The sequence below is a fragment of the Hydra vulgaris genome, chromosome 12, assembly GCF_038396675.1.
Source record: "Hydra vulgaris chromosome 12, alternate assembly HydraT2T_AEP".
NCBI classification, from domain to species: domain Eukaryota; kingdom Metazoa; phylum Cnidaria; class Hydrozoa; order Anthoathecata; family Hydridae; genus Hydra; species Hydra vulgaris.
This window is the reverse complement of record NC_088931.1, coordinates 57,610,523-57,626,731: the sequence shown is the minus strand read 5'-3', so window position 1 is coordinate 57,626,731 and position 16,209 is coordinate 57,610,523.

The window sequence follows — 16,209 nt, the reverse complement described above, 5'->3', positions numbered from 1 at the left end:
GTCATCTTAGGTGTGGAATGTGACAAAAAACTTTTTTGTAAAACGAAGGTAGAAAGAACCAATTAAAGAAACTTGTCTTGGGAGGAACTATATGAAAATCTTATTTTTGTTATTCAAGCAAATTTAATCCCAAAAAAACAATCTTTATGTAATTTAAGTAATAATTTAAAGCCTCATATTTTACGTGATGCAGCTGTTGAAAGCAAAAAAAAAGAATTAATGGGAAAAAATTCAGGATGCAAGATTAAACAAATTAATAGAGCAACAAAAAAAACATTCCTTATCCAGATTTATTTACAATCCATCCGATTTTGTAGGTACTTGTATTCAACATTGTGGTAGAGAAGAAGATTCTTTTGAAGTATCTGGAGAGCGTGCACAAGTGGTAGGAGTTGATCAAATAAATGGGAAGCGAACCACATACCATGTTAAGTATGATAATGAACCTGATGAAGTATGGTAATTATTAATTGATTTTGAAAAAGACGATCTTATTCTTTGCAGCTCAGGTTAGGTGCCGCCCATAGGCTATGTCACAGTTTTTTTTTGCAATTTTCAGCCCTCTACCTCCCCTCATCAGAAAAAGTTAGACTATCTTAAAATATAACATCGCAAGATACTGCCCCCCTTTTATTTGGGTAAATATCGAATTTAAATATTTAATTTAAATTTGTTATGTTGAATAAAATGTGTTGAAAGTCCAACAAAAGAACACATTATTACTGCATTATTTCAAATTGAATTTATTTAGAAATTCTTTAAAAAGTTTTATATTTATTTCAACATTTTATTTTTTGTGATCTCACATTTCTATACCCACACCCTCTCCTCTCCTTTCCACTTGTCACTGGTTGTCACAAAAGTCTAGACCCTCACCCTCCCCTAGAAATGTGACGTCGTTTATGGACAGCCCCTCATGATGTAATTTTATTTAATATAAATTATTACTAATTTTGAATTATTTTTTGTTTATTGGTAAAATCAATAAAAAATATGTTCCACTAATCTGTTTATTGCATTTGAGTACATTTTTATCTTTTTTGAATCATATTTAAAATGTTAATATTTACCAATTTATTTTATGTAAAGATATTTTTACATTATATATAAATAATTTTTTGTGTTACGTTTAACTGTTAATTATAAATAATTGAAAAAAAAAAAAAAAATCACAAAAAAAAAGATTCGGCAAAATTGCATTTTCTTTTACATGAACTGCCTATCAAGTAAAGGAGAGAATCCAGTAATGGAGGGCTAACCTTAGGCAACATGACAAATTACTGATGAAGTGCAAAGTCCTATGGCTTACCTTCTGGTTAGTGCACTTCGTTAAGTAAGTTAGACAATTTTGTCTAATTTATGAACGAAATAGCCAAGGCAAATATTCTATAAAATGTTTTAATGACATTATGTATATGTATATATATATATATATATATATATATATATATATATATATATATATATATATATATATATATATATATATATATATATATATATATATATATATATACTTAGTATACTTAATAATAAATAATTACAGACCAATTTCTCTCCCATCCACTTGTTGTCGTGCGATGGAAAGAATTATTAACTCGGATATTATTAATTAACTCTCCATAACTTAATAGCCAATAACTAACATGGTTGCCTCAAGAAACGCTCCAAATGCACTATCCTCTTGGAATTAGTAAACGATTGGAGTATTGCACTAGACAAACATCTAACAACAGATGTTGTATATATTGACTTTCAAAAGGCATTTAATTCTGTATCTCATTATAAAATATTAGCCAAACTTGCCCTATTTAACATTAGAGGTAATTTAAAAAATTGGATTGCTGCATTTCTTAACAATAGATGTCAGCAAGTTAAGGTTGTAATGTCGTTATCAAACCCAACTCACATCGTTAGTGGAGTTCCTTAGGGTAGCGTGTTAGGTCCAACATTTTTTTAAATATTTATCAACGATATAACCGCTATTGTTAACAATCTTGATTGCTCTTGAAAGCTTTATGCCAATGAAATCAAGTTATAAAGTTCATTTTGCAATACGGACCATAGCCATCACCTAGTTAATGCTCTTGATAACTTAATACTTTAATCAGGACATAGTTTGTTCATAGGATCGCGCGTGCTTCGTCGAGAAAATGCATTAACTTTAACTATAAGTTAGGAGATCATATTTTAGCTTGGTCTCTATTCCAAAAGATCTCGGTTAATGAAAAAAATGTCTCTGGATTCTCAACAGAACTATAAAAAGCATATTTCAAACGTTGTACATGCAGCTAATACATAAACATAATTTATCAACTTGCTTTAAAATTCTGCATATTTTGGTCTTAATTGATAAATCTGTGTTATTTTTTATTGACAACAAAAACAATGCGCGAGGACATAAATATAAAATGCGCAAACAACAATGCACAGTGGAACAAAATCAAATCATTTGTGCCAAAATTATTTCGTAGTTTTTTTCTTTAGAATAGCTATATTTATATATAAAATACATAAATAAAGTAATAAACATGTAATTATGTTATATTAAAAAAAAATATTAAAAAAATTAAATTTTGGTGAAAAATACGAAATATTTTTGATGGACAAGACAACTTTTATCAGTGTAAACACTAAAAATATTACTTTTCAATGCATGCATTTGTCATAAAATTTTTTTAGATTTATATTTACAGAATTTATATATTATAACAGCAATGAAAGATTTTGTAGGTATTCTTTGTGTACAAAACATCTTTTTTACATGTTCAGTATTTCTCATCAACTGACCATTAACCGAAGACCAATGTTTTGTTATAACTTTTTTAATTGCAAAAAGTTGCAGAATATTTATGATGCATGTCTATTTGCATACATTTAGCATGAGATTTGAATAATCAAATGTTTGGAGGATATTGGAGGATGGTTTATCTGATACCTAACATCAAAGGTTCGTAGCAAAAAAACTATTCCACCCCCTCCTCTCAATCTTTAGTATGTATATAGTTTTTAAATCTATAAAAACTTTTACATTCGCGCTAATTAAGTAACTATATTAATTTTGAAATTACCATTGTCGCAAAAAAGAACATCGTGACGTTCTTCTAATTGAGTGTTTGCTATAGCCATATGAACAATTTGAAACTTTTTTATTCTTTTAATTACACTTTCCACATGTATACAAACATTAGATAGCTGTCTTGATGCATCCCATTCTATCCAGATAGTTTTCTGTCTCTCTTAAAAGCTGGGATTTTGTAGTTCTTGTGGAACACCACATGATGTATTTATTAATAGAGGAGATATGGAATTTTTATTGTAAATAAGCTGTGTATGGTTAATAAAATAACTTTTGAACCATAACAGGGTTTTATCTTTAATAACATTATATTAGGTTTATTATCAGGAATTGATAATTTACAGTATTGTATGATTTTGACAAATTAAAAACAAAACACAAATTGTAAAACAAGAGTATTTACGAGAGTCAATTATATAGCGCGTAAGTTGAAAAATAAAATGCTCGGTTGATTTATTTTTTTAAAACCTTTTTTAAAATTGGTTTTCGTATAGTATTTCATTTTCAATAAAAATAGATTTGGTTATACATTATCTTTTCTAAGTTTTTTAAGCTAAACTGGAAGAAATGAAATATGGTGATAATTTGTCATATTTGCACGATCCCCAGTCTCAAAGATTGGAATTTTTCTATAATTAGTTTATCTAGAAAGTACCCTTATCCAACTTTTGCTCTGAAGATTTTATAAACAATATCTTTTCTGACATTGTAAGAACCGTATTATATATAATCACTTTTATTTGTGTTATTATCATCATATTCAGATGCTTTATTTCGTTTTAATGACTTAAAAGCAACTTCAAATTCATTAAAAGTTAATTCAGTAAAATTTAAATTAGAGTTTATTGGTGTTTCAAACTCATCAACAAGTTTATCATTAATGTATTGAATACTATTGCTCAAATTTTTATTCAAAATATATCCAATTACTAATTTTAGATATTTTCATACAGTTCTGGGGCTCTTACATTTCATGAAACTGCTACATAATCCATATAAAAAAGAACCTGGAGCCTAAACTTTTTTGTGTATAAATTAATATAAAGATTTTGGTTTAAAACTATTTTTCATACCAAAACTCATATATTCTGATAATTGTAAAGCAGCTTAAGCTTCTTTTTCTTTACCATCTTGGCGCAAACTACAACCCGATGCAAACAATAGTTCAGAAGATGAAAAAGATGCAACTAATGGGGCCAATCTTTTTTACATTGTTTTATTACTCAAATTATCATTGTTCACCTGGGGTCTGCCAGACACTACAGTTCAATAAGAGCAGAGTTATCTTTATCAATTGAGGCAGTTAGAAAAATATTCTTATTATCAATTACAAATTGAACCAGTTTATTTTGTAGCCGTTGTTTGTTATTCTCTTCAAAACGAATTTTAGAGCTTTTGCATGTTTTCCATCTTTGTCAAAAATGCTTGATGAAATTAGACTAGTTATTATTTCAGTTAAGTTCTTGCCATTTACAACTGCATCAGAAGCATACCGCCTGATAATTATACAAAAACATATACATTTTATTAAAACTGAATGTTTAAGCTATAAAATGGTATATAAAAATGTAGTTTTTGAGAATTATTTTTTTTACTTTTGTCCACCACCTGGCCCACTGTGTAATGGTGAAAAACTTGTTTAATTTAAATGTAATATTATTTGTGTTATTTATTAATTTGTTGTCAATTTTTATAAAAGTTGAACTTGTGTTTGGTTTAGGTTTGTTAAACATCTCTTTCATGACTTGCCAGATACGAAGTTTTTCAAATAAATTTTTGTATGTTTTATAATTTTGTTTATATATTTCTAATTTTGATTTTAGGTATTTAATGTAGAGCTTCTGCTTAATTTTTGCTGATTTTTTGAGACCTTTCGTAATCCGAGGATTGACTAGAGGGTAGTATTGATAAGAATCGTCGTTTTTTACATAAAACTTAAAAAAAAAAAATTTTTTTATCAATTATTTAAAAAAATCATGTTAAAAGTATTACTACATACAGAGGCGATTTTACGGCAGGAGGAAGGTGTTCTACCCCTTAAACAAATTTTACAAATTTAGTTGACTAGTTGGGTATTTGACACAAGTCAGTCGGGTAAATTTTATTGGCAAATCTGCGTGATCAGAGGGCCTACATTAAAGGTGGTGGAACAGTGAGGGCTTCAGTCTCTCACTTTCAAAAGTGTGGGTGCTTTAGATATTGTATCCCCCCACACATAGTCATGATGGAACCGTCTCATTAAAAAGAGCAGACACTGATTTCTATCTTTGTACATAACAACCCTTCCTCAAATACAAGTGTATCAATAAAAGAAATTAATCAAGAAAGAAATGATGGTGAAAATCTTTTCCTGCTTGTTCCTACTACGAGTAGAATACCGAAAAAACAGAAATTTTTTCTGATATAAAAGCAACCAAAAAAATGTGTGGCAAACAATTTAGATTTTTCTATGAAAAATGGATTATAGATTACCCTTAAATTCATCTATGTCAATCCAAAAAGAAATTATTTTGCTATATTTTCAACAGAGTTGTTAGTGGGTTGGGGTAACCCATGGGTTGGGTTGGGTTGGGTTGGGTTGAGGAAGTATAACCCACTGATAACCCACGCCTTAGCTGCATTTTCATTGTATTTTCGCCGTTTCACCGTTATGTTTATTTCATTATTTGCGCTTAAGATTTAACGGATTTGCTATCGAATGACGCAGTTTTATTAAAGCCAACCGTCGAATTGACGTCAACACATCGATATCCAGGCCGCTGTATTAATGTAAAAAAAAATAATGTATAATAATTAGTGTAATAAAAAACTGCTCTTGCGTCATCGAAAGCATAATTACTTTCGATGACGTAAGAGCAGTTTTTTACAGTTAGCGATTAGAGCGTTTTTTTCTGCGTGAATGACGTCATATAGCAAATTCATCGCTGAGTACGGCTATATAAACAGCATAAAATTAAATTAAAAGCATCATAATAATTCAAACTAAGCATGATGGCGAATGCCGATGAATTAGAAAATAAATTGAAACGTTACCCCAATAATTATTTATTCAAACCGTACGAGGCTGCAAAATCTGCGATTTGGGATAGGTTTACTTTAATATTTGAAAAGCGTGACGTTGCCGGAAATGGAGAGCCATCGAGTGTTGAATTGAAATATTTCTGTGCGTGTACCGTATGCAAAAAAGTGTATGCGTATAAGTCTGCTGATGGTCTAAGCTGCTTTGGCACAAAAAATCTCATAAATCATGCAAAATTATGCGGCACGAAGGACAGCAAACAACTGCAGATTCGTCAATGTTTTGCGTTAAAGTGTCAATTGACAAAAGATGACTGTGACCTTATGAAAAGAAAAGAAGTAGAACTCTGTGCTGATGGTTATCATTCTTTTCGATCTGTCGAACACGATGGTTTTAAGAGACTGCTTCAAACATGTGTTGACTTTGGCGCCAAGTATGGAAAATTTGACATCACTGACGCTCTAGTTAAACGTGAAACTGTAACGCAAGCTACACGGCTACAAGCTGCAGAAATAAAGAAGAGAATAATAGACGCTATTAAGGAGCCTATCGAAGATGGAACAATTTCACTGTGTCTCGACTTGTACACTGACGACTACAGGAAAAAAGCGTACCTTGAGGTTCATGCTTCGTGGATTGACCGACAATTTTGCGTACAACATGCAGCGTTGGCCATTCGCCACTTTGGGACTGAAGCTCACACGGGTGTCAACATATCAACTGCGGTGAATACCATCTTCGCTGAATATGCTTTGCCAGAAAAGGATACGCCAGTGACAACTGACCACGGATCGAACGTCGTAGCAGCATTGAAGAACAATGTTCGACTTGACTGCATGTGCCACCGTTTACACACGGTCCTCACCAGTGCATGGAAAGACACAATGGCCGAAGAACCCGAGGCTGCTATCTATGAATCTGCCGTTTCTGACCTCTGTCGTTACGTCAAGCAAGCTACTGGCATACAGGTAAATGTTTACAACTCATGTTGCTTAAAAGTATTTTACCTCGTTCTGCGATGACAGTGTGTGTCTGCGTTATACATGAACAATAATAATATGTTGTTACATTTTTTATTGCAAAAATTACATTATTATATTTTTATTAGTTTGTTATTGTTGGTGCCGCTAATGCTATGTTGTTGTTGTGACTGTTGTTGTTGTTGTTACGTTGTAACTTATATATTGTTAATAATAATTATTGTAGGAACAACTACCAAAGTCACTAAAGCATGGAGGTGACACTAGACCGTGGATATCCATGTTTCGCCGAGCCGACTCTGTGGAAGACAGCTATGACGCACTCGTCGTTATTCTGACAAACAAGGACAAGCTATCGACAATCGCCAATGTCAGCAGAAAAGTTATCCGCGAAATTCGTGATGTGACTGACGGCATAAAAGATATATTTGAAGGTATGGAGAAGGTTACTGAACCAACTATGCAACAAGTAGTTCCGTCTTACTACCTACTGATTAAGCGGCTTCAACCTGCACCAGGATTGACAACAGCAGCAGCAACATTTCGGCAAAAACTCATTAAATACTTAGATTTAAAGTTTTGGACATCTATTAAAGCAATGCATTGGCTATCGTGTTTCCTAGATCCCTCTTTCAGAAATTTTGCATTTATACCTAATGTGACGGCGGCTGACAAAAGATTTAAGCGTGACTTGCTCAATGACGTCGATCAGTGGCTTCTGGCTGAAATGCAGCCCGCTGCTACACAAATTGCCAGGAAAGCAGCAGGAGAAGAATTGATGGAACAAGGTGTCCAACTCCAATTGGAAGCGCCAGCAAAGAAGAGAAGAACGGACCCGTTTGATGAGCTGCGAACAATGCAGTCAACGCGAGATCGGCCACAGACGCAAGACGCGCAATTACATAATGAAGCAACAGTGCTACAGGAGACTTGCCAACATGAACTGTCCAGCTAGAAGAGTCTTCGTGTTACTGCTGCGTGCAAGAATCCCTTAACCTTCTGGAAGGACAACGCAGCCGATTATCCCATTCTAGCAGCAACATCTCGCAGACTATACTGCATATCAGCAACCTCTGCGCAGTCAGAAAGAGACTTTTCTTCTGTTGGGCACTCCATTACAGACACAAGGTCGCAACTATCACCGGCTAACGTAGAAGCTATCGAATTAGTACGCTGGGGAATGCGAAATGACATGTTTCACAAATATAGTGCTCATTTATGTTAAAGCTGTTCTTTGTTAGTTTGCTTACTAACACATATAGTGACAGTAACTGAGTAACAACATATTATTTGTATCTAATATGGTTGTATAGGCTAGAATGTATTAAAATGTCGCCAATTTAACGGTATAATTATACATGTTTGCATGCACTCCGTTGGTCAACCCATGGGTTGGGTTGGGTTCATGTGGCAGTGGGTTGGGTTGGGTAGGGTTCAATTTTCTTAACCCACTAACAACTCTGATTTTCAATGGTGCTGTTAAGAAAAATCTGGTATTCTTTTCAAAATGCGGTAAACAAAAGTTTTTCATTTGACAATTGGTTATGACAATTGGACAACTATTGACAATTTTGCAATCTTTCTACAAAAGTTGTAGAAAGTTCACGAAAATACGACCTATCATCATTTTATAAGGAGGCACAGGAAAAACTATTCACACTAAGTGTAGCAGGTTCAAAAACATCAAATGAAAAGTAAAATGCATGATAAGCAATGCGATGAGCATTACAAGTACCTAATTCGTGTAATCTTTACATTAAAATGTGATATGCGACAAGACTCGACGGAATGATGAAATTGAAGACAATCTTAATTGGTTACTTTTTATAAGAAGTGAAGATTATGCACTTCTATCGAGCTGGCTGTCAAACAGTAAGTACATGTCTTATGATATTGTTAGCGAGGTGATACAACTAATGGTAAATTATGTGCTAAGAAATGTGCTTGTGCTAATAAATCAAGAATTTTTTTTTTCTATAATTACTTATTTGCTATTATTTATTTATTTTTGTCAGCAACCATTTACAACTCAAGGTGATTTATTAAATATTTTGTGCAGCATGATTCTGTTGCTTGAGGAGACATTCGAATTTAGATTTGTTTGTACAGTCCAAAACAATATTGCCATAAGATAAATTACTATTGATGAATGCAAAGTATAGCTGAGTTAGTGTAGATTTGTCTAAGATTTGAAGGTTTTTATATAAAATACCAATATTTCGAATATATTTATATTATTTGCGAATATATTTAGTCTGATCTCTTCAAGATAAATTTTCATCTATTAACACAACAAGTAATTTGTTTGTGAATGAGCACTCATTTTTGATGTTCTTTATATATAGCATTGGCAAGGATGTACAAATATATTAAAACTTTCGTTTAGAATGGAATAAAGAAAACTTAATTTTATCAGTGTTTAAAGATGGGCTGTTCACAAGATTGATATAATAAAATAAAGTGGTGTCATCTGCAAACACGACATTGTATTTGATGCTCTATATATAGATTGTTAACATAGATATAAAAAGTAGAAGATCTAAGGTTGTTCCTTTTGGAACCCCACATAATGTTTAAGTTTTTTTTGACGGAAAAACGTTATTTAGAAATATAAATTGTATTCGATCAGTTAAGTAACTGGTAAACCATTAATGGTATTCATGGCATATTTCATATTATTTTAGTATTTTTAAAAAATATGCCTAAAGTTAATTTGTTATGAGAAGATGCTCCGATGATAACTTCAACTAATTCAATAAATAGTACGAAAAATGTGCAGGAGTATGTTTAATTTTACTGACTAAGAGTGGACCTATAAAGACTCAATAACTTTTGTTGCCACCGATTAGATCAGAGATCTGTGTGCCGTCTACAGCAATCACACTTGGTAAGACTTTGTTATCTATTTTCAAGAATCTCTTTAAAAGCATGTTTTTTTTACGTTACCTTTCAGTTCTAATAGTTTGTTTTTAGAATATGTAATTCTGGATATTTTTTTAGTTCTTTCATACAGACGTTTGTACTCTAAGTAATGATGCTTGTCAAAATCTTTCTTTGGTTTAATAAAACGTGTATACAGCTTTTGTTTTCGTTTCAAAGATTTTAAGACTTTTTTAGAGAACCAAAGATTAAGAAGTGTTTTAGTTTTAATACGGTTTGATTTTTTAGAAAAATTCTTATCGTACAAATTAAAAATTTCTCCAGAAAAAGGAAGTAGCTGTTGTTAGAACATGTCTCGAGAAAAACAAAATTCCAATTTGCAGAAGACAAATCTAGTTTAAACATATTTATTTCTCGAGTAGTATTGATTCTTTTTTTAAGTAAGAATTCTTCCTCAGTATATCTTTTGGTTTTTTAAAAAATGCAAAGACTGGGAAATGGTCAGTTATGATACATTTAATAATGCCCGATTTAAATGTAGAATGGCAAAGGATGATTTTAAATTACGTGGTCGGTATGTAGTTGTTACGATAATATTTTTTGATGGTTTATTGTAAATTTCTAAAGTGAAAGATTTGAAACCTGGCTCAGAAAACTGGTCATTACTAATTCTATAAGTAATTTCCCCAAGCACATAGATACATATATGCCCAGAGCTCGCTTCAAACCGTGGATCTCTTGCTTCTAAAGCATACGTTTTGACCACTGCGCCAGGGTCGCAAAAAAATTTGGAACGTTTCACGAAAACTTAAAGCGCTTAACGTTCGAAGTTTATAGATTCATTTTATAAAATTTATATATTTATACCTATACCTAAATTTGTATATATATATATATATATATATATATATATATATATATAAATATATATATATATATAGAGAGAGAGAGAGAGAGAGAGAGAGAGAGAGAGAGAGAGAGAGAGAGAGAGAGAGAGAGAGAGAGAGAGAGAGAGAGAGAGAGAGAGAAACTGATTTATTTAGCTTATTGGAATTAAACCAAATTAAAAAAAAACAATTTAGAAAACCAAGTGCACAGAAAAATTTTTGGAATGAAACAAATAGTAAAGAAAAATGAAAAGAAAGAAACTCGAGAACTCAATAAAAATATATAGTATTAAAAACTTAGGAAAATATGAAAAAAAAATTTGGTACAAATAATACCATCGATTGGATATATATTTTATATATAAATGAAGGTATATGAATATCTAAATAAATGTATATAAAATAATGCAACAGCAAAATTAAATAACTCAAAGTAACTTAATCGATTAAATTGTTAGTAGTAGAAAAGTAAGGCAATAAGATCAATAATAAATAATAGATAGACAATAAGATAAATAAGACAGTAAGATCATGGTTAGAAATAAGTAGTAAAAGAAGGAAAGTACAAGAGAAAAAGTGCCGAGAAAAAACTATATTATAATAAAAACTACAAATAATATAAAACCTTCAAATAAAAACAGTCGAAAAACCCGAAAACTTACGCGTCTTGTCAATTCAAAAGCCGAAAGCGAAAAAAAGACTAAACTCATGACATTTCAAATCAAGTTCCAAAGCTAAAAGCAAAATAATATGCAATGAAAATCAAGATATTTCCGGAATTGAGTAAATGCAAATTTGCATTCGATCAGTTTTTGAAAACTTTACAATACACGAAGATTTTCTTGGTCTCCATTAGAGGGTATCAATTCACGACATTTTTTTGATTCCGGGAAGTGGGAAATTTAAAAACAATTTCCCGGGAAAAAATCCTTTCTTAAACAAACATACATACACGAGACTAACTATTAATAAGAAAATAGTATTCATTTTAAAAATGTTATTTTGTTTAAATTTTTTTTATGTATATACGAAATTTGTAGATGTATGCATTAGGATGGAGTGGTTTTGAAAAATTTTGATTCCTCTTTGGGTTCTAAGTTCTTGACAGGTCCTAACTTTGTTGAAATTTTTTCAAAATTAGCCGAATATTATGCTGATTTTAAAAATAATATTTGTTTTCATTTAAAAACAAAGAAATAAAATACAGAGTTATTTTTTTAAAAAAAACAACCAAATTTTTAACAAAACGGGGGTTTTAGGTATATTTTTAGGTATAAAACTTTTTTATCTAATAAAATTATTATTTGTATAACATGCATTTTTTTTCTGATTTATTTAAGTCCAAGGTTTATATGGTTTAGATAAAATATTAATTTTACTTAAACAAAACATATTTTGAACTTATTTGGTTAGAAAGTATTTTTTTAAAATTGTGAGGCAGCCTAGAAATAAGTCACTAAGTGATGATCTTCGTTTTGAGCAAAATTTAAACGACAATAAAAATCTCTTGCTTTTTATTGAGGTTGGTTGTATGCAACTTTTTATTGAGGTTGGCTGTATGCAACTCTCTATTGAGATTGGTTGTATGAAAATTGAGGCACCAAGCAGCTTTTTTAAATTAAATGTAATATTTCCAGTATTTTTTTGAGGGTTAGAATCTTTAGTTATAACACACTTTTTAGGTTTATATGCTGCATTTATGCGTTTGGAGGTATTTAATCAAAGTCTCAAGATCTTGATTTCTTTATTCTTTAACACAAAGAGACAGACCTAACAACACCTCCTCTGAAATTGCATTATTGTTGCTACCCAGGAAATCAAACAAAAAATTTAAAATTACATCAGCTGTTAGCGAATTTGCATCACGTTTACCTAATGCTTCAGCAGCTATTTTAATTGGTTGAATAGCGTTGGAAACATTTTTTAAAACTGAAACTTAAATACCTTTAAATAGCTCTCGGGAGTTCAACTCATTTAATGCTTTTTTTCACTGCGTCCATTTTTTTTTTCAACTATAAACTTTTTCAACTATTGTCACAATGCTATCTCCATCTGGTCCGGAAATCTAGCAGTAAATTGAGTTCAATTCCATGCTATACTTTCACATAGTCTTGTAAAATGGAATTTCTTTAAGGCGGTTGTTTAAAAAACTATTTTTCTAATTACTTTTAAAGCCGCATTTATATCTTCTCTTTCACATAGGGGAGACCGGGCTAGTTTCTTTTTTTTTTCAAATTTTTATCTGGGTTATAAAATAGATCTTATTGACGCACTAAACCAACATTGATAAACAAAATATAAAACTTAGTTGTTTCGCAATAGTGAAATAAAAATGAAAATAAAAATATTGCAACTTATCCCGCACCGTGCTGCAAGTTGAAACAGTGAACGAGGTTAGTTGCAACACAACACTTGAAAAGTATAAGCTTCGCAGAGATCAAAGAAGTATTACAAGTTAATCTCTAATTTAAATTTGACAACAAAAATTTTATAATTACATTAAAGGAAAGTATCTTCATTGAGCCGCAATACCTTTATTATGAGAGAATTCCCATACACCTGACTTGTTTAGTAAACTGATAATTGTATTCAAAGATTTCAGAGACTGAAGAAATGAAATAAGAAGAATTATTATTTAAACTATTTTAATATTTTAACTCCAAAGTGTTTCTGAAAAAAACGGTATTCTTTCGGTCATTAAACAATAAAATTGTTTAGAAAAATGCAAAAGATAAAAAAGTCGACGTTAAAAAAATTTCAATTAATTTAGAAATAACAAGAAAAGTGCGTAAAGTCAATAAAAGTGCGTAAAATCAATAAAAAATATTTTATGATTCAACCTACCCCAAGCAATTGGTTGCAACTTACCCCGTAGGCATCATGATCACTCTAATCAATGTATAAAGTTATTTACTTTAAATAAATTTTTTTAATCTTTTTGTATTTGAAAAAGATTTTTTTAACTTACCATTATTTTATTATGGTCATAAATCTCTAAGTTTACAGTGAAATCTAAAAAAGCTTCGAAAACAAAAATTAGAATTTTTAGTTGAAAAAACAAAATCATCAAGCTTTTGAAATTTTCAATTTATTACTGTAAGTTTTTTTATAGCTGACGTGTTATAATTATAATTATATAATGTAAAAAAAATTTAGGAATAATATATAAAAACCATTCTTTAAAACGCATTGTTGCAACTTACCCCTGTTGCAACTAGCCCCGGTCTTTCCTACTTGCGGTTCGAAATCGTGACGCGAATATATGTCCAGAGTTTGTTTCGAACCTGGCTCTCACGCTTCTAAAGCAAGCACTCTAACCAATGCACCACGGCCGCACAAAATATATATAGATAATCTATCAAATTTTATTACTGCAGCTGCATCATTGGTTAATGCAACAACATCTGAAGAGAGAATTGCGAACTCTCATAGTTTCTTTTCAACTAGGTTGTTACTTCAGCTGTACAACTTCCATGACATTTTAACAAGTCCTAGATGAATAAATAACTTATTAAAATGAATGTATATTCAAAATATTTAAGTAGATATTCAAGTATCTTCGATTGCGTAGACTTGTCCATTCATCAAACGACAAAACTTTCCTCTTTTTTCTTTACGTGATTTTATTTTAACAGTAAATTCATTATTTGCCACAGCACAATATTTATGAATTAGTTTCATCACATTGTTTTTACTGTTTGGAGGATTAAATTAAATTAGATTAAAATTTATTAGAACAGTGATACATATTCTAAAAGACACGCAGATCAATAAAATATGAAGGACTCTGATAACGTACCCTACAATAACATAATACATGTGCTAGATAATTTACAATATATATATATATATATATATATATATATATATATATATATATATATATATATATATATATATATATATATATATATATATATAATTTTAAATTTGAAGCTCTTGATATTTTTGACATAAACGACGTCAGACGGCAAGTTGTTGTTCCAAATATTACCAACCCTGAGTGTGAAAGAGTATTTACGAAAATCGAGTTTACACTTTAGTTAGCGTAATTTGATATTGTAACCTCGAGTGTAAATAAAGTTGTTTATTAAAAAGAAACTAGATTTATTTTGGCAAACTAAATTGTTCAGAATTTTGTAACATGTAACTATGTCTTGCTTAAGGCGACAAATTTCTAGTAGTTCCAAACCAAGAATTCTGAGCCTATCAAAACATGAAAATTTATTTAGGTTAGCAATACTCTTGGTAAAACGTCTTTGATCTCTTTCCACTGCTTTGTTCATTTCTGTGCGGTTTGGCGACCAAACTGGAGAGCAATATTCTAAGATCGGTCTTATGTAGGCAGTATAGGCTTTAACGATAACATGTGGATCACGACTAAATTGATATTGTTTTTCACTTAATGCTTGACGAATAAATTTGCTTTCGCATGTTCCGTGAATTGAAAATCCATCAACGGTCGCAAGTCTGGTCACTGTCTCTGCTAAGGACTGTTTCTTAGAAAAAAATAATGCGAGAGACTTTCTTGCTTTGGCAGGGATTGTCTCACAGTTAATTGAACCAGTAATTTGATTGTCATTTAATGTTCTTTTCTTGATATTAATGTTATAAACATATTGCAAATGTCTTATTAATGCATTAATTGACGAGCCTTACAACTTAATAATTTATTATAATAATTTACATTTTTAACACTTGGTTTGTTTGCCTCCTTTTTCTTTTGAAAAATATTTTCACACTGAATCTGCCATGAATAAAACATGTTCTGAGGTTAAAGAATAATAGTAAGAAAATTTTTGAAACTTACTTAACATGTCAATACGTGGAGAACTGAATGTTATAAAAAATTTCATGAACAATAAATTTAATTACATATTATAAAGACTAACTAGCGTTTTGTATTTGAAATTTATGCGTAAGTTTGGAATCACGTTTTACAAGCCACTGGAGAGCATTTAGCGTTTTGTATTAGAAATAATGACTTTTATGTTTGTTTTTAATCAAGTTTAATTTCCCGGGAAGAACCCTCTAGTCTCCTTGCAGTTGATGCTACCGACAGTAAATCGCTTTTTTATGCAATATCTGATGTTTTAATAAGATTTTGACTAGACAAGAAAACGGTGTGTGGGCAGAGTTACGATGGTGCTAATTGAATGACAAAGCATTTAAGTCATCATGCCAAACTATTTAAAATGATTTCAAAGAAGCGATTTTTATACATTGTTACACACATCGGATCAACCTTGGTTTTCAAGATTCTAATAAACAAGTTATTTGGATGATTGAGGGACAAGAGTTGTGCAAGCTGTTGCATAATTTCATTCATTTAGCTCCAAAGAAACTGGTAGGGTTTAAAAAATT